General features: G+C 45.0%; 1 protein-coding gene across 1 annotated transcript in view; it reads left to right on the plus strand.

Annotated features, from left to right (window-relative positions):
* Window positions 1-19,557, plus strand: part of LOC115325646 — a 107,059-nt gene that overhangs the window by 62,116 nt on the left and 25,386 nt on the right. The window lies entirely within an intron of this gene.

The raw sequence follows: 19,557 nt of genomic DNA on the forward strand, positions 1-19,557 counted from the left end.
GTCGCGATCCTGGCGGTTGGCCGTAGAAATGCTGGAGAAAAACACGCGCGAACGCGAGTGTCGCCGTCGTCCCGGGGTCCCAACTTCTGTTTGTCGTAGCTTCCGTGTACTGCCACACAGAAGACCAACCTGCAGATAGAACAGGCGCCGGCCACGTTCACCACCGCTGCAGGCACACCGCCGGGATCGCGACTGGCGACAGCGTGAATCTTATTTGACATCATCGGGCGGAAGTCGAGGGACCACTTTCTTGGACGCGGTAAACTCAGCAGTCGAAGACGCGCTCCAGGTACCATACTAGTACTACGTTTTCTGGAAGCCGGCAGGGACAAATTTTGCCTGAATGAAAAGGTTTTTGTTAGATAGTCGATACCTAGTGCATAATCCGTATGGAAATAATAAAAAAAAAATCTGCACTTCACATTTTGAAAAACGTAGGCTTTATTCCCACAGAAAAAAAAAAATATTTTGTCATACATAAATAATATTTCATAATTAAATTTTGTCTTCACAACATTCACCACCATTCGTCAAAACAAATGCGTTACAAATTATTGTATAGGCACATATGTAGATATTTCTCACCGCGCAAGCGTTTCAACGATAAAATATGTATAGCCAGCGGACTACACACAAACTCATGCTTAAAAACAAACCGGAGCGCCCCCAGCGGTAGTCCCTTGGCGCGCATGTGCGCTGTGTGAGCAAAAAACACAGCAAAAAGCATTAAAAAATATTGAATGTGACGTTGTCGCTGTCGGTGTGATTCCGCGTGCTCTACTTTGCGTTAAATGTGTTGACTCTGCCTTGCCCTCAATGCCTTACTAGTTTTGTGGCGTAGAGCGCGATTAGCGAGGCTACATCGCAAAAAAATCACGTAAATCATCTCACCTGCGGCGATTCATTCCGCGTGAACCCCGAGAGAGTAGACGCTAAATTCTGAACTATAGAATGAGATTCCGCTCTCTATTCTCAGTCGTGACATTCGCTCGGGCTGCAAAAGCATGGAGGGTATACCTGCGATGCTCGAGGTAAATACTAGAACCGGACCAAATGAATCGAGCCTAACAATGTCGTGATGGCCACTGGTAACAATGATCAACATCTTGTTGTGTCTACTGTTTACACCGAGCCTACTTATCCCAAGCAAGCTTGAAACTTAAAAGTCTTTTGAGGCCTGCACTCAATTCTTATTTCAACGTTTGGTTATACTAACCTCTATGGGTTGAACCAGCGGACGACAATTTCGACTATCAGACGGCCATTTTAATGTGAAGACGCACTGATCGTGGTTCGCGAGTGGTCCGGGCAACTTGGCGATTTTGCCACGTTCATGTTGAAACAAAACTAATTAATCTGGCAACCCCAATTATCCGTGAATTCATCCCAGAGTGATTCTCGGACAAGCATGCAATCGCGGTCAGGCGGCGTCTGCTTATCCCATTTCACGGCAACTATCCACCTTCTCAGACGAACCGAACAGGCTCAAAACACATAAGAAAACTGATCTTGACACCGTTCCCGACCATTTTGGTGCTACCCCAGTCTCGGCGTTTCGACGAGAAGGCAGGTTTTAGTCTGTTTTTTTCTTCCATAACTACACAGGAATGCCCGTCCCGCATAACGACTTCCGCCCACACCACCATTCCGGAAGGGCGCCCGAAGTGCCACCACAGCGGTGTGACGTAACAGAGTTGAGTTTGTGTAGAGACCAGAAAGTAATCTGATCATTTTTAATGTCCGACATACAGCTTGCCCGCCTTGATACGAACAGGTTGGTTGACCAAACTGAGGAAACGTTTCTCTTTATTGTACGTATATTTTGCTACGCGAAATCAAACACGAGAAGTGGTGCGGAGACGATGACAAAAATATACCTTTCTGAATTATTCCTTAGCTATGATTGTGTTTAGGCATATTATTGGTATACGGTTGTCCCTCTCACACCTTTGTTTTATGCGCGCTGATTTTACTTTAGCTCCTATAGTTCTTTTTAGAAGTTTCTTCTTCTTTTTTTTTTTTTTTACCTCAAGAAATGTACTTTAACAATGCTCAACACATCCGGGAGCGGTTTTGATATCCCCTTTTATTTTTTTTATTCTTTCTACCTAAACGTAATTACGAAAAACCCCGAAACTATGATAAAATGGGGACAGGAAAAATACGAGGCATCAAAGGAGTGCGTGCGTGTGTTTGAGGCCACTTATTTCTTATTTTTGGACAAATACACGTTTCGAACTCAAAGAGCATTGCTTGTTTCCTCTGCCCACCACACCTTGTAAGTACTACTTCGCTTATTATATGCACTATACTCTGCACAAAGTTGAGACACTGCCGGGGGTGCGAAGCCAGATGTATTTTGTGAAGTCTGTAAGTTATGAAATTCCTGATTAAGGCACACATAATATTTATTTGTTTATTTTATTTTATCGAAAGGAGAAGCTGCACTTTGATTTTTGTTTCGTGAAAAACGTTTGCAACCATTCTATAACTTTACCTATTTGCTGAACGTTCGAGACTTGGTGGAGAATCCAGATCGAATTATAAAAATATAAAACGAAGGAAAAATTTGTTGTTTTCCTCGTTAAAAAGAAGAAAAAAAAATGTAGGGTACAGCTGGCTTACTCAAAAAATATGCCTACCGAAAAAAAAAGAAAAAAAGAAAAGGAAAGGTTGAGCTGATATCAGTCATGGGCACGTTACCAGTTAAAAGTAACAGTGTTACAGTTACAGTTACCTAGGGGGAAAAAGTAGCTCTGTTACAGTTACAGTTACCGGTTTCAAAAAAGTAACGTGTTACAGTTACAGTTACTGCAAAAAGAGTAACGCCGTTACTTTCTCGTTACAGAACAAAAATTGGACAGAAGTGGTCACAAAACAAAGCAATGTTATTTTATTTGTTACACTATAGTGAGAGGAAAGGTAAACTGAGAAATAAGAAAATTTAAACCCGAAGGGTGTTTATTTGTTTCGTCATTCGCCGTTTCAGCATTCTGATAAGCATAATTTATTTGCAATAATTGTTATAACTTAAAATCAATTGTTTTTCCAAGTGATCATCAGCCCGCGTCAGTGAACGCTTTGGTTTATTTTTCCCTCCGAAACGAATGAGGAAAGAGATGGTCACATAATTAATTACCTTATGGGGTATACTCGGAAGCAGGCCTAAACATAGCAGGTCAAACAGCTTCCAAAGAATAAAGGGGGAAAGGCTTCTAGTACTTTACGAGTTTACAGCGACCACCGCGGCATCTATGTCCGAAACGCCAACTGTGGAAACCGTGTTCACTCGAGCGGCTCCGAAGAGAATGAACAAGTTAAACAAGCGCCGGCTTTCTGCACAATATGGGGACGGCTTCCTTGAAAACTAATAGGGATGAGGAAGCGGCAAACGGCTGGGTGTGAAAACGTCAGCACGGGCGGAATACCCGGAGACATCGCGCGACCACCGACACCCCCAGATGGTCCCCGTGATAGAAGAGTGAGCCAAAGTCGGTGAAACAGACGTTGTTCGGCAGCCCCTACCACCGCGGGCGCCGCTTCTTTTATCTCCCGGTTTCGTGCTGACTCGTCCCTCGTCCATTCTCGGTCGTGGGCCAAACCAGGCAATTTTTTTGTTTGTTTAATTTGTGGCCACGCTTCTTCTTCTTATATATAAACATTTTCTTTTTGTCCGCGAGGAGTATGGAGAAAAATACTTCGAGATGGCAATTTCTCTATGTCCACTGCAGTAGGTTTTAATTTATATAGTAAAAAAAAGTAACTGTAACGGCCTAAACAGTTACAGTTACCCAATAAAAAGTAACAGTGCTACAGTTACAAGTTACCAGTATTAAAGAGTAACGCGTTACAGGCAAAAGTTACCGTAAAAAGTAGCTAGTTACCGGTAACGCGTTACTAGTAACTAGTTACTGCCCAAGACTGGCTGATATGCCCTCAAAACATGAAAGGTAGATGAAGCGATTACTGATCTAACAAAGCAAACTCCACTAACAATAAAGCAAATTGTCCGACTCTTCTCGGTCATGTCACCTTGACGAAATCCGTTGCGAAACTGACAAGCATAACGATCCAGATACCACGAACGATGGTGTGCGCACACACATACAGAAAAAAGGACACTTCCGTTCTATCTCCGGCCGCAAAGCATCATTGACGAGTCAATCATCGGCAATCAGCCAATCCCCCGTGAGCAACACAGCCAGATCAGGGAGAAAGAGCTGCAGGGTCAGTCGACCGAGCTCCACCGACGATGCGAGACCGACGGACTTTATAACAAACGCACAAACCGAGCGGCGCCATGAACGAGCAATCGCACTCGAGTCGTGGGGGCGACGCGAACTTTGGTGGCACTCCGAGGTTTGACCGGTTCGGAGTGAACCTTCGACCTTCAAATAAAGTTCGACGAAATCCCAGCTATGGGCAAAGTTGCTCGACTTGTTCACGAAAACTTGAAATTGAGTAAAATAAAATACGAAATAAAAAAGACAATTTTTAAAGTAGTTTATTATATTTCTTATAAAATTATTATTAATACGTTTGCGCAAAAGCAAAGCAAAAAAAAAGTGTACTTTTAATGCTCTATATTCCGTGTCACATTAAGTCAAAAAGTGTTTCCTCACTCCCTTCGTCGTTTCTGTGCCTTTGCTACAGTCGGCTACGCAAATTACGCACAGAAGAAAAAAAAAAAAAGAAGCAGGATTATTAGCCAGCGATTTGTCTAGCAAGCAGCGTTAGCCGTAGTCGAAGCGTTTTAGTGGAACGTTCTCATACCTCCGATAAAGGTACTCGATAACGATACGATGCATGCGCAAAGGCGAGGCCGGGTCCTTGCGAGTTGTCGTCCGGAGTCATCCCAATGATCTACGAAAACTCTCACGGCTAGTCAACGCAAAACAAATATACCCGAAAAATATTGCGTTTCTCCCCCTCGGGGTAACGTGAAATCGCTTTTTTTTCTTTTTTTAAATTTTTGCGCATGCGCGCAAAAGTTGAGTTTAGGTCGAACGTCTGTCGCGTTAAAAGTGCGAAAAACACAAAGTCGAACCCGATCGAAATTTGGCGGCTCGTGACACGCCGTGTTCAGCTGACAGTGCGGTGGCAACAACCCGCTCGCCGGACCATTCGAACACGTCCCTGACCTCGCTCCCTGCGCGTGCCTACGGGTGGGAGAGTGATCACGTGACGAAAGATGGACCCGCGACTGGTCCAGAGAGCACGCAGCTCCCCACCGCACCTCCAGCGTAGGGAGATGAACGGGGTGTAGTCGACGCGCACACTGGCCGCCATCTCCCCTAACAACACCTCGACATGGCCGCCTGTATCGCACGCGCGGCAGACGGACGCATCCGGGTGTGTGTGTGTGCCCTCTCCCTTCCACGACGACGATTACCGTGCGTTCCCTCTCTCCCGCGTCCAACCGACCGGGCTCAAGATGGATGATCCGCGTGCGTTATTTCTTCGGCGTGATGCCGCATATCCTGCAACGAAGCGGATTTACCGATTCCGTCTCTCTCTCTCTTTCTTCTTTCGCTCGCTCTCTTTATTTCTTACCAGTCTTCGTTTGCTTTCTCGATGCATTTTAGTACGTACACGGCGCTGCTCGTGTTTTTTTTTTTTTTTTTTTACACGGTTAGCGAAACTCGGCCTGGACAGGAATCTGGTAGAATCCCTCGATATCTCAAATTTTTAAATATATACGCGAAATGAACAAGGAATGTAGGTGATGATTGAAACCTGAGACTATGGTTCGAAAAACGGAAACTCGTGAAGTAGGAAGGAAAAGGGTCCCCGATTGGGGCTATTGGCGATGTGAGCGATCGGCAGTGTCGCTGTGGTCGGCCCACCCCAGTTGGCCGAATGCTGAGTATGACGTCAACAAAGGATGTCTCATCGACAGAAATAAGGGGAATCTAAGAACTTCAATTTAGACGGTGTTGGCAGTGTTGCATTGAGACCGCTATGATTTCAGGCTTCCAGAATGCTAATTACAAACACCATCGAACTTGTTGTTCACAAGGTAATGACGTCACGAAAGATAACCGAACGAGGGCGCCACCGAAACATCTCGCCGCTAATAGACCGATCTTATCAGCCAGTTTGGCTACACCACCGCTGCCGCGATGCGTCGAGGGAACTTTAGTATTTCACGAGCGACAACGTCGCAGGAGGTCTGAGCGAGCAGAGCACGACACGGCACGACACGAGCTGTCTCGTGCATGGGAGCCTGCCTCCCGTGAACTGCGCTTATGGCGGCATTACTTACGCCTGCGATGAGCTTATACCCGTGCCACACGGGCAACTCGGGTGCCATTTACAACGAATGATATTTGTATGATCGGCGAATCGGCTCGCAATCTGCCGCGCGTGGAATGCGCTGCGCCCGGAGTGTCGCCCGCTGATTGGCTGTCCGCTCTAATGTCATTCGTTGTGAATGCCATTTGAGTTGCCCGTGTGGCACGGGTATTAGTGAGGTCGCGCAATGGATGATGTTCAGTGCGGTAAACGTTCCTCCAAAACAGGAACGCAGATTCTTTCCTCGTTCCTTGTTAATCTTCGAACGAGTTCTTGTTTCAAGTTCTACTGGTTCGAACGGAACGAGTTCTTGTCACTCATTTCCGTATATAAAATCAATCAAACAAGTAAAGCTATCCACATCCGACTATACGTTTAGAGTCGCCACGATTGCATTTGATCCAGGTTTTTGTTTTCGACTATCTCTCGTACACTTCCCCGATATATAATGTCGAAATCATAGAGTTATTATAATGCATGCTAGAGGTTCAAGTGGCGCTAGTGTGCAGACAGCAACCAGCCGAAAATTGACTTCCGTTAATGCATTGCTGTGGGAAAAAGTGAGTGCATTTTCTCCCTACGCTCGATCATAAGAGCAAATATCTTGAATAATTTGTACGTACCAGATAGCTTGAAACATTTCTCAGTCACAAGGACAAAATAATTGGTCAGTTACGGCGTTGTTTTTTTTTTGTTTTTTTTTTTCAAATTCATTGCATTAAAAGCGGTGCTAAAACGGATTCGTACGTGTATTTATGTGCCCTGTCGGACACTGTTAGCGCGAACACGACGTCGGCGCTTTTCACCATGAGGCATATACGCGACGAACGAACGAAGAACATCTGGAAATTAAGGGAGACGGCAAGAACTACGCAGTAACACTGTATCAGTAACGACCCGTGCATGTACGATCAAAATAAATTGAAGCCCACGTAATCTATTCCGATTTTAAATAAGTACGGCTTTATTCTTTCTGCTCCGAGTGAAGATGTTTGTTCTGCGTTCAAAATATCACGCGCACGCTCGAAATCTCTGAGAGCAAGTGCCCGATAAAGGCTGCTCGGCAGAGAAAACAAAACGAAAAGACACCTTTCGTAGGCCACGAACTTTATTCTCTACGTTTTGAATGTTTTTAGCCGCTCGTGCACGATGGGGTCATTTTCATCTAGTGACAGGATTGGCATATTAGCAATACATACACCGCAATGCTGGCGAGCCTTGAACACACTCTATATTCCTTTCGGTTGTTATTTTGCTTTGAATCGTCGCTTGTTTTTACACCTTCTGCGGAACACACGTTTAAAACTGAGATGTAGCGAAGTTATACATCGTTCACTGATGAAGAAAAATGCGCTAACTAAAGCAATTACACTTTTACAGTGTTAGTCGAGGTTTATACTATTCGGTGATACCAAAATAACCAAAGTGTTTCGTGTCATTTTCCGGCGAAGAGACAAAATGCACGCGCGTTTCGCCATCGGAATGCAGAGAAGTACTGCAAAAGTAGACTGGTTGCTTTGGGCGTCAATCTGCGTCACGAAAGTAGCATAGACACTAGCTCCAGCTGAATCTCTAGCGTATATTATAATACCTCTATGGTCAAAATAGTCAATAATAATAAGTCGAAACTGCGTATACTATATTTAGAAACATTGTAAATAAAGTGATAAAAAGAAGAAAAGGAACGCCGTTTCTTTTGCCACTGACTCGAAAAGGTAACGCGTTCCCGCTCCAGTTCCACCGATGCAAGATGGAAAGACGACGGTTCTTCGAACCTCCTAAAGCCGGGGTCCACTGTCACCTCAATATCCGTAGTTTGAATGTCGCCTGCAAAGTTTCACCTCGGCCTCATTGCCATTCGGCATTCGATGGACAGATCGCGCGAGCTCACTCGCGTTCGAATCTTTATGCAGACTGTCTTTTGTACGATTCATATAAGCAGTGTGACCCCGGCTTTAAAGAAACGCTCTCCGGCAACGTCGTTACTATGGTCCATTTCACCCTATGTTGTACCGCAGCGAAGGCTAGAAGCGCGATCTCATAGCGTTGGCAGCTACCCTTAATGCACGAGAGCTTGTGCCGTCGAGAGGTGCCCTAGAGCAAGGAGCTAGCGCTTGTAACCTTTCCTGGGGTACATCATGAGGTGAAACAGAGTATAGGACAGGGCGTAAGATAGACAGGTGGGGAAACGGCCCATAGAAGCCTACCGCAACGCCGTGACCGGATTGTGTACTCGTCTGCTTGCGGGTACCCCCGACTTGCGACAGATGGCGCTGCGGCGAGAGGAAAAAAATCGGAATCGGATTTGCGTGGAACTCTAAGGGAGACTGCGCAAAATAAACCGAGAGCACGACAGTCTTTTATTAAAAATCCACAAAAAGCATCTCCGTCAGTTTAGCCGGTCGCCATCGGTCGCCCACCCGGAGTGAGAGTTCGCGGTGCTCCACATAGATGACGCCACAGAAAAAGAGAAAGCCAAGGGGGACACAATGCGGTCACTCATTTGGCTCTCGTTTCCCCACCTGTTTATCTTACACCCTGGTATAGGAACATTATTCCGTGCAGCACGGTTACATACATTACATGGTTGCCAGCAGACTTGTGCCCGTCGCATGACGCATATTATGAATTACAATTACTAGTTACTAAACCTGATATGTAGTTCTTTTCCTTTACTAATTTGCTGACCCTATTGAAAAAACCAGCTTAGGCTGGTCCCAGCTTCAAGCTGGGTTATTGCCCCAGCATGCCCAGCTTGGCATGCTGGTCATGCTGGTTGATCTGGTCCCAGCTTCAAGCTGGGTTAATGCCCCAGCATGCCCAGCTTGGCATGCTGGTCATGATGGTTGATCTGGTCCCAGCTTCAAGCTGGGTTAGTGCCCCAGCATGCCCAGCTTGGCATGCTGGTCGTGGTGGTTGATCCGGTCCCAGCTTCAAGCTGGGTCATTTGCCCCAGCATGCCCAGTTTGGCATGCTGGTCATGCTGGTTATACTGGTCATGCTGGTGGAATTCCCAACCAGTTTAAACTGTTTAAATAACTGCACAGGATAAAAAGCCAAGCTCTTCAGAAAAGCCAACTAGGCATCCAATTTATTATTTTCGTACTTGCGGCCGCCTCACATGAACTGTGATGCTACATATCCTCGGCGCTCACACAGTACTAACCGACGCACAGGCACTGGTTCTCGGTGCAAAGCCAACAATGTTAATAAAACCAGATTGCTTATCTTTCAACACAAAAAATACTAGACACACGCCAAAAACAGGCCATAGCTAAAGAAAAAACTACTCGGATGAGAGAAGCGAACCTGGGGTCCCGCCAGTGATGGGGCCGAAGCGGCAACTTGCGTGGTCGGCAGAGGCGAGGAAATCCGTGTGGCTTGGCTGGCATTGGCGATACTCCTCGGCACCACCGTCATTCACGAGCACACACACGTTCAAAGACAGGAAGCGACGCTTCAGTCGGGACGTCCGACATCTTCCCGCACTGAACGGACTGCCGCTCGCTGTCTCCTCAAAACCCACTTCGCTTTTATCGTCGTTCAACTAGTCTCCAAACAACGCGCACACAGCCGTCCTTTCGAAAATCTGCCGAAGATAACCAAACGCGTCAAAAATTCTCCGTTCCTACCACTCTCTCTCTCTTCTCACACACAAATGTAGCTTGCAGCGCGCCTGACGCGCCCTGTCGTCTTCCAAAAACGAGAGGACAAAGAACAGGACGTGGCCTCGTTTTATCCTAAGCCGACCTTGGCGCGCGCGCTCCCAGCAATGCCATTTCGGCTATCTCTAGCCGACCTTGGCGTGCGCGCTCCCAGCATGACCAGCTTGACCACCACGATTATTTGTTCGACCAGATTCACCAGCTTGTCTCCCAGCATGACCAGCTTGTCTCCCAGCTTGACCACATTGGCTCCATGGAAAACCAGTTTGACCATTTAGGACCAGACTGGCTCCCAGCTACACCAGATTGAATCTAAAACCAGATTCTAGTTAGATTATGCTGGTTTTTACTTAAACCAGACTGACCACCTTAAATTCTACCTTGCCCAGCTTAAACCAGCTTGATTGCCAGTTAAACCAGTTTGACTACCACATTGACCAGATTGACCACCTTAGTTATTAGCTTGGCCAGTTTGATTTTCATGATGGTTTTTCCAATAGGGGAGTAAAAAAATAATGGATTACTGTAGTCGTTACGAAACGTAACGACTACAGTAATCCATTATTTGTTTTTACTACATTCGGCGTTACTATGCTAGAATACCAAAAAAAAACATAAAAAAACAGCAGTAACGTTTTAGAAAACCTTCAATCCACCACATTTTCAAGTCGTTCTTGTCTTTGCACAATATATAAAAATGAGGTGCTTTATTAAAATTTATTAGCTGTGCGAAGCCTTTGAAGCGGCATGGGAGCAAGAGCACATGTTTGGACCGATCTTAGGTTTTTTCCGGTACTCGTGCACATCAAATCCCAGCATGTCTTTCCACTAACCGCGCCCACGTCCTTTGACGGCTATCAACGCAAATTATCCTAAAAAATAAAAAAATAACGTTTACTGCCAGGTTTTACAAATATATCCTGTAGCGGTATTTAACGAGAGGGAGCGAGATTTATGTGAAAATCTTACGACCGTCACCACTTTAGGTTGCCTAAGGTTGCGGAACTTGGAATGATATAAAGAGGAGGAGAATATTTAATATTCCCGATTTGTATGCAAGTCAAGTCCTCTGCAATCGCCCGCAACGGAACACAGCTAGCCTTACTGAAATTAGTAAGGATTTCACTGGCGCAAGGTGTATAATAACTATTGCAATTTGATAACGGTTTTATCACTCGCGGTTTCGCCTGCATTCTTCAAAATAATCAAAGAAAAAGTTAACTCGTGGACTGCCAAGGAAAGAAAAAGAGCGCGCGATGGGTTTGCTCCTATCACTTATGTGTTGCACGCTTCAATTTCGTGTATAATAGTAGATCTTGCTTATTATTGAACACTTTCTGTTAGGTTGATTGAGTTTGATGCTCCAATTACTCTATTGTGATCATATTTCATAAGAAGTAACTTTTAATTATAAAGAAATATTTTACAAATACTTCGCGATTAAATCGCACAACAGATTACGGTCGGCAAAATGTGACGTGTCCTTTACAGAATTTGATGAAAAACTAATTAATTACTTCCGACGTCTGGTTACCACACTGCGTACTTTTTCCGATAACTTTTTTTTAACTGCTTAAGGTTGCCGGGTGCGTTTATTTCCGTTTGTATAATCAATCATCCCGCCTTTGTAGACCAGTTTATTGAATTTCTGAGGATAATCTGATAGGCTTAAGCTTCCATTTGTATACGAATCTCTGCAAGAGGCATGAAGACACCGCCTAGCTCATAAAACAGTGTGCACTTTTAACTAATAACTGTTACTAAAATTTAGAGGAATTTTTTTTAGATATTAATTCTCTCTGTGGTGATTTCTCACGATGTTGCTCAGTGCAGCAGTTCTCACAATAAACAATTCTTGTATCCACAAAAAAAAAAAAAAAAATCTTGGTTATTATAGCTAGAGCGCGTAAAAAAAGGCACGCCATATAATTATACGTATTAACGCTTTAGATATTACAAAATAAAATAAAAACCCAAGGTAGCACTTTTGTGCATTCTCCACGCGTTTGGAAATCCCCCCCCCCCCCCCCCCCAAAAAAAAAAGAACAAGCAAAGAAAAAAAACGCTCTGCAAGATCAACCGCGCTTTGCCTTAAAATGGGTGTAATTCGTTTGATATTCTAAGTAAAAATACACTCTAGAAAATGAATGAGAAAAGGTCCGCGAGTTTTTCTTCTTTGCTGGGCACGAGGCAACGAATCATGACCTAAAATAGAAGAATCCCAGCGGGTAACCGGGCTCAAAATACGATTTTATTAAAAGGAAAAAAAAAAAAAAAGCGATGTGCACTGAAGAAAGGATCACGTCGTTTCACTTGGCTGTGGTCTTTGATACATTTCGAAATTTGCTAAAACACCTCTGTTCTACGCCTCTAATTGTTGTCCCGTGTTCTTCTTCAGAAAAAAAAAAAAAACGAACTTTGCAGATCCTTTTTGAAGTGCAGGTTTTATTAAATGTCGCAGAAGCAGAAGGGCTTTAATCCACACGGTCGCTGTTTAACTAAACTCATTTATGTCGAAAAGCCATTAGAGAGTTTTACTATATTGGAGCAAACGCAAGCGATCTGCGTTAGCATGGCGTGCTCCACGCTGCGCATGCGCGTCGTCGTCACGCGCCATTTCAAGACGCAGTTGGAGCTCCGTGCACGCTCAGTGTGGAACACGCAACGTTAACGCAAACACACAGTGCTTGCGCTTGCACGAATACGGAACTCTAAAGGCCCCTACGCACATGCGTTAGAGAGCGTACGAGCGCGCCTGACTGCGACGCGGCTGCGAGAAACCATGACGTCCCTGCTTCGTATGCCGCGTGCTAAGCCACTCCTCGAATTCGATTCCAGGCTTCGAAGACATGACGACCCGGCTTCTGATACGTCACGTGCTGCCACTTCGGGACCAGTTTCGATAGATGTGCGGAATGCGGAGCGCTCGTTCGTCTGCTTCCTCTGCAGGGGTTGAGGTGACGTCAGAAAGACGCCGAGATCTGATTGGTTCTTACTGATGGTTAGTGGGTAGACCTCAAAGCTAGCTGCTTCGAGGTCTCCTCTTTATCCTTCAGTCAGAACCAATCGGAGCTCGGCGTCTTTCTGACGTCACCACAACCCCTGCAAAGGAAGCAGACGAACGAGCGCTCCGCACAGGACGCTAGACACACCGCTTCAGAAACGCGTTTCAGGCCCCGTATACTCGAAAGTACGTTGACGTGGGTTGCTCGCTCGAAATACAGCTCTTGACAATACTTCATTATCGTCTTCAAAGGCCTCGGAATATTAGCTTAATGTTATTTGGCTATGGTCACCGACAGCTTAAGAAACAGAGGGAGTGGCGAGCCTCGAGAATCTAATTATCGATACGCGGCCAATGAAAGTGCTGCATTGGCCGATACGAACGCCGAAGAACCAATCATGAAGCGATAAGTGTAAACACGTCACGCTTATTGATATTGGGGGAAGGGGCTAAACTTGTTTCATCGAATGAAGCCCTGCCTATACGTTTCTTAAGCTGTGGATGACTATAGAAAACAAGATGCCTCTTTGCGAAAAGGTCACGTGCTTATGCTTTGTAATGTTGTTCGCAAGAGCGGGGTATTTGCCTCAACGTCTATATCCAGGACGATGTAGCTTCGTATATGACAGAATATATATCTAAAGAGCTCCCGATAAAAAAAAAAACAAAAAACGTGTTCTTCGGCTTGAGTAAATCAACTAAGCATCGCAGAGAGCTCGTTTACCATGAGAATCTGACACAAGCGGGATAAAAAACGCAAAAGTTTGAGAACTTGACGTTACCTGGACCAAAACATAATTAAGGAAAATCACAAATGAACCGACGTCCACCTAAGCCTAATATTGCCAAAGCAAGAAATGACATTGTGGGCGCCTGTAACATATATTTCAATAAAAAAAAACTTTTTAGCCAGAAAGAACGCATTGTGCTCTTTCTTGATGATCGTGTTTTCAGTAATGTAAAGCCCACAAGCGTCCTCAATGTCAGTTCTTGTACAGGTGAGCGCCGTTTGGCAACTTCCGGTTCCTTATGAAATACTGTTTCATTTTTGACAAATGACTATACAATGAGCTGCAAGGCTGTCCAGGCATAATTCTGAAAGATGCAGGCTGTAGTTTTTAGAGTAATGCTTCTTCAGGCATTATTCATATCATCGTCGTCGTTTGTCGACAGCTAAACGAAATTTCGTAAAGAACCGAATGTTGCGAAACGCCGCTCACCTATTCGCGACTCCAATTCACTATAGGTGGCGCCACTCGTTTTCCGAAATGGCGGGTTTAGTGAGGGTCGGAGATGCGCGCCGGCTGAGCCTGTCAAGTGTGCTAGCTTCACCGAGCGACACAAATTATTTCTGGTAATACGAGGAAGCTACGGTGTTATGAGCTCGGGTCACCTTTTTATCCTGAAAACAAAAACGGTATTTAGAGTAATATTTCGGCCAGGAGGTACGTGCTAATTCCGGACGGAAACCAAAACTAACCTTTATTTTGGATTTAAATCTCGGTATAGGTCTTAATTTCAGATTCTTTCATAACTCAAAATGTGTCTCACGCAGTAATTTAGTTAAAAAAGTTGTTCGCGGAAGCTTTTGTCCCTTTAAAGACAGGGTCTTTCATGCACTTTAGATTTAACGTAGAATATTATTATTTCTTCAAAAACTCAGCGCTGATATTTGTGCGTTCTTGCTGCCTTTTCTCGCTCAGATAATTGTCACATGAAATAATAAACTGCGGGCCTTTCAATGGCTTCAAGGGTATTTAGATGATTAATTACTTTAACATTTTTTAAAGCACAAGAATAACAGAATAAATAGAATTTATACAATATGTTCACAAAACCTATGAATTAAGAAATGCTGTTCTCAAAAGAAAAAATCAAAGACGGAATCCCAGTCACGCAGCTGAAATGTGCGTGTTCTTAAAGCAACGTGTGACGCATAAGAGTTTATATTGCATCCAGTGTTTGACTGCTTGTCTATGTTGATAACGATCTCACATGTTTTGATGCCCTAAAACGAAAACAAAATGATACCTTTCAGGAAAGGCTTATGGCTAAATTGCGTATTTTGGTGATTGTGGCGTTATTTGCGGGCATGCATTGCCGTGGTTCGTATTAATATTATATAAATACTAAAATTAAGATATTTTAATACGCAATTTTTCAAGCTCTAAAATAATTACTTGCTCATGATCTAATTTCAAACGCGCGAACAAGTATGACAATCTAAAGTGTGGTAATTATCATCACTGGTGCCAATTGCAGCATTTTCGATTACCAAGGTATGATACAAATAAAGTGTAAAATAAATGACAACATTCTAGCTAATGTAAGAAATTCATGTAAAATTAAAATAATTGAAAGTGCTATCAAAATGCCGACATTTGACAATCGGCAAAACTTCCAAAGTCTCCGCCAATATCCTTCCAGACCTAATCCCCCCCCCCCTCCCACACACACGCACACACACACTCCGAAAAACACAAAAGCAAAAACGGATTATTCTTTTTAATTACTGCTCTTTTTTTAACATTTAATTACTTTCCTATTTGCTCGCCGTCGTTTTGCCAATCTCAGCCTTTACAGTTTGAGGGAACCCCTGCCTGCCTGCGCGTCTGCTCACTTCAGCACATTTCGTTGGTGTTGGAAGCCGGTGAAACATTAGCGAGTTTTAGTATTGCATATACACCTTTCCAAAAAACACTCGACCCCAGGGACCACAATCCGTTTTCGAGCCCAGTCACTGAGTTTGAGGCTAGACTCTCACCGGCGTCAATCAGACCCTAACCGAGTGGACTGTGATTTCAATAGGCGCAGCCTGCGTAGGCGCAGTTTCAGACGCTGCTGGCGGCTAAATTCTCGTTTTTTTCCCGCTATATTTGTGTTTCATTGTACATGTATTTTCCCGAGGGCATTGAGAAAGCATTGTGTCACACTAAAAAAAAAAACAAAAAAAACCTGTAAACTGTTTTTGTTGGGTACGCGCGCGACAGAACGAGTGCGACTGGAATGTATAGTTCTAGTTATTTGTTTTTTTCTTACGATCAGTTTTGACGACGCCGCGGGATTCGCCGCATGTGAAGCGACAAAGCGCTTTGCTGTAAAAAATAAATTGCAACAGAAGACGGCCGAAATTCATGCATTTTTCACGCTCACAACTAACGTGTTTACCGATGGACAGGACACGGACATACGATTGAGGAAGTAATAACATTAGAACAATATATCGTACATACCACACGATGCAGCGTTATTCAAAAAGAATTTATTTGAGAAAGATCTCGAATAACACAGTTACAGTCAACGACAGTCGCATCTTGACGATCGGACGGAATCCGAGATGACTTCGTTTTGGGGCACGTTTTGGGGAGAGCTTCCTTTTTTTCACAACCGCACCAAGGCAAAGAAACAGACGCGACTGACCCGTTTGTCACCCCAACCGGGGCAACTATTTTTGGAGATGACTGAGGATTCTACGCGGATTATCTCTGGGAGGGGCGAGAACAATGTTCGCAAAATCGCGTCGAGGGTCGTTCGACGTCCTTCACCTGCTTCGTTTCCCGTGAATGTCGAGCAGAAAAGCTTGAATGACAGGCACTTACCAGCCTTATTTCTCACAATGGAAGATAACACAAGAAGGGTAGGCAGCACGCATAAAAAAATGAAGTGGAAACTTTCAAGAGAGCGAGAAAACGTCGAATGCAAAACGGCTAAAATGCATGTAGAGAACCGCCCTGAGCGGGTCTTCACAGTCCCAGAGAGTGGCAGAAAACTTCTAGCTGATAGAGGGCGCGAGAGTCGCACCAGCCGCATCAGCATCAGCAACATGGCGGCGGCCTAGGAGCGTTTTTTGGAAAGGTGTATACGAGCGAACTTAAGCGCGAAACACATGTACGACGAAACCGTCCGATCCGACGTCCGACCGCGCAATACGACGGTCGGAGGCGAGGGTTTTCGTAGCATCGGAGAGCGTTGAAAACCCTCGCCTCCGACCGTCGTATTGCGCGGTCGGATGTCGGATCGGACGGTTTCGTCGTACATGTGTTTCCCGCTTTAAGCGCTGTGTGTTTGCGCTAGCGTTGCGTGTTCCACGCTGCGCTTGCACAGAGCCCAAAATTGTGGTCTTGAATTGGAGCATGGCAACGATGCGCACGCGCAACGTGGAGCACGCCACCCTAACGCAAACGCACAGCGCTTGCTTCTACTATACTCAATACTAAAATTCTCGAATAAGGTACAATCTCATACGGGCTGCAGCGCCACGATGGGACAGTGAAGAGTGTTGCTTGCATTCAGAAATGACAGTTCGCGAGCCATGATTGCAAGCAGTTCCGCCACGCCCGCTGAGCAGGAGAACCGGGCGAATCTCACTAGAGCGCTACCCGTTTCCGCCGCGGGAGGGCGTGCAACGAGCTGGAGGCGCGAATAGGCTCCTTGCACTGACGTCACATCGAATACTTTTGAGCACCATGTAAAAGGAGGAGAGGGAAGCTGCTTTTCTGAGAATTTTGAGAGACAGGTTAATCTTCTATAATATTCTGGGAGGAGAATAGCGACGTCTGTGCATGTCCAGGAGGCACAAAGGAGGATGCTGTAAAGAGGGGAGCTCTTTCCCCTTTTCTCTGGAGGTCGTCAGAGGGCTCGTTCATTAGGGAATTGTAGTAGACCGTTTCCGCAGCCTGCTAAGCACCCTGATAGCGCTCCGTAATCCGCCACAAGACCTTGAACTATGCAGACAAGGCTGGCAGCGCGCTTGCGCAGATGCACCGTTTTCTTCGGGGATACCGTAGCGGAGGAGAGAAAATAGGGAGTTTTCGTAGATCGTTTTCGCCGTCCCGCAAGGCCCTCCGCAATCCGCTACGATAGCGGGAACTCCACAGTCAAGGCTATCGGCGCGCAGGCGCAGTAGCAACTTCTTCGTTGCGGAACGCTTAGCGGAGGGGGCAACGCGGTCTGCGAAAACTCCCTACTATCTACTACAACTCCCTAATGACGGCATGTACAAGCCACGTATTGACGATACTCGGCTTGGCGAACGTCGGCTCCTAGAGAAATTTAGTTTTACTCAATTATCTTTCGATCCAGACAACATAATATTCTCAAACTTTCCCGTTCTATCCAAACCGCTAGCGTCACAATCTCACCGAGGTTTAGATTTCTGCGATGCATAGTTTATTTCCCTGGGCCGAAAAACATGGTTGGCAGTTTTTGGCACTCAATCCACTTTCTTTACATTTGGTGATCCAACTCATACCGCTCTGAATCGTGGCGCTCAAACAATGATCGTCAAGGTCTCACAAGCATGAGCGGGTGGCACGCGTTTTAACGACTGAGAATAGCTCCAAAAGGGGCAAAGGAATTAAATATATGATTGTTTTGGAGATTGACGTTATCGACGGCGGACGTCTCGGTCGGGTTAAAGTGAAGAATAGCAGATGAATTGCACTCATATTTATGAATTAACGGAAGATTTATTTACCTTAGTTTTCTGCGTAAGAATTCGGGCTGCGTGGCTTGTCTTCAAAATACGCCAAAGCTGTTGTTATAACTAAGAAAACTACAGGGTGTCACAAAAAAAAAATTTAGAGGGTTTTTATTTCCGCAAAAATAAACTACGCATCCCCGAACGCTCATTCTCCGCCCAAAGTTAGCGCTAGAGGTCACAACCAGACGCCAATGTTTCAGCCGGATCGGATAACTTAATCAAAAGTTATGAGTGATTTTCTGAAAATTTCAATAGGAAAAGGGGGCTCATTTTTGCCTGTCTCCGGTTTCTGGTGCCCATAGAGCCGCATGTATTCGAAAACTCCCTCGGCCGCCATTTTGATATTGAAATTTTCAGAAAATCACTTATAGCTTTTGATTAAGTTATCGGATCGGGCTGAAACTTTGGCATCTAGTTGTGACCTCTAGCACTACCTTTGGGCGGAGAATGAGCGTTCTGCGATGCCTAGTTTATTTTTGCGGAAATAAAAACCCTGTAAATTTTCTTTTGTGACACCCTGTACATTCTGTTCCGCCTAGTGCAGAAACGGGAAAGGTAGGCTAATAATCGGGTTCAAGGTTCACAGTTCCACGCAACAGAGAAAGCGGCAACAAAAAGAGATGAAGCAAATAGAAATTGCCACATAATATACGGTTATAAACTAAATAAGAAACAAATATATGGAAACGAGCAGCCATGCCGGTTCGGGGCGAACGCATTGCGGTATAGAATCGCTCCAAGTGAATAATTCATTACCGCCATTCCAACGCCCCTAATTGTTTCTTCCGCAAATAATAATCCTTGCACCGAACGTTTCGTGGTTGTGGTCTGTGGGACGATGAATAACTTAATAGTCAGGTATTAGCGAGAAACAACCCGCACTTTTGATGGCCGCAGTTGGGGTAATCACCGTAATCGCTTCGGTTAAGTAATTCCCGTCAATCCGTTTCGCGGGTTGCTTAATCCATTAAGAACGGACGGGCTTTAAACGGATTATAACAGGGATTATTCTAACGAAGGTCGTTATACACCTGACAAAGCGTGCTAGTATTACGAAATCATTTTTCTTCAGTGCGACGCGTCAGGAAGCCTTACACTCCCGGTGTTTCGTA

This window comes from Ixodes scapularis, unplaced genomic scaffold (genome assembly GCF_016920785.2).
Source record: "Ixodes scapularis isolate PalLabHiFi unplaced genomic scaffold, ASM1692078v2 PGA_scaffold44__24_contigs__length_19508400, whole genome shotgun sequence".
Lineage (NCBI taxonomy): Eukaryota > Metazoa > Arthropoda > Arachnida > Ixodida > Ixodidae > Ixodes > Ixodes scapularis.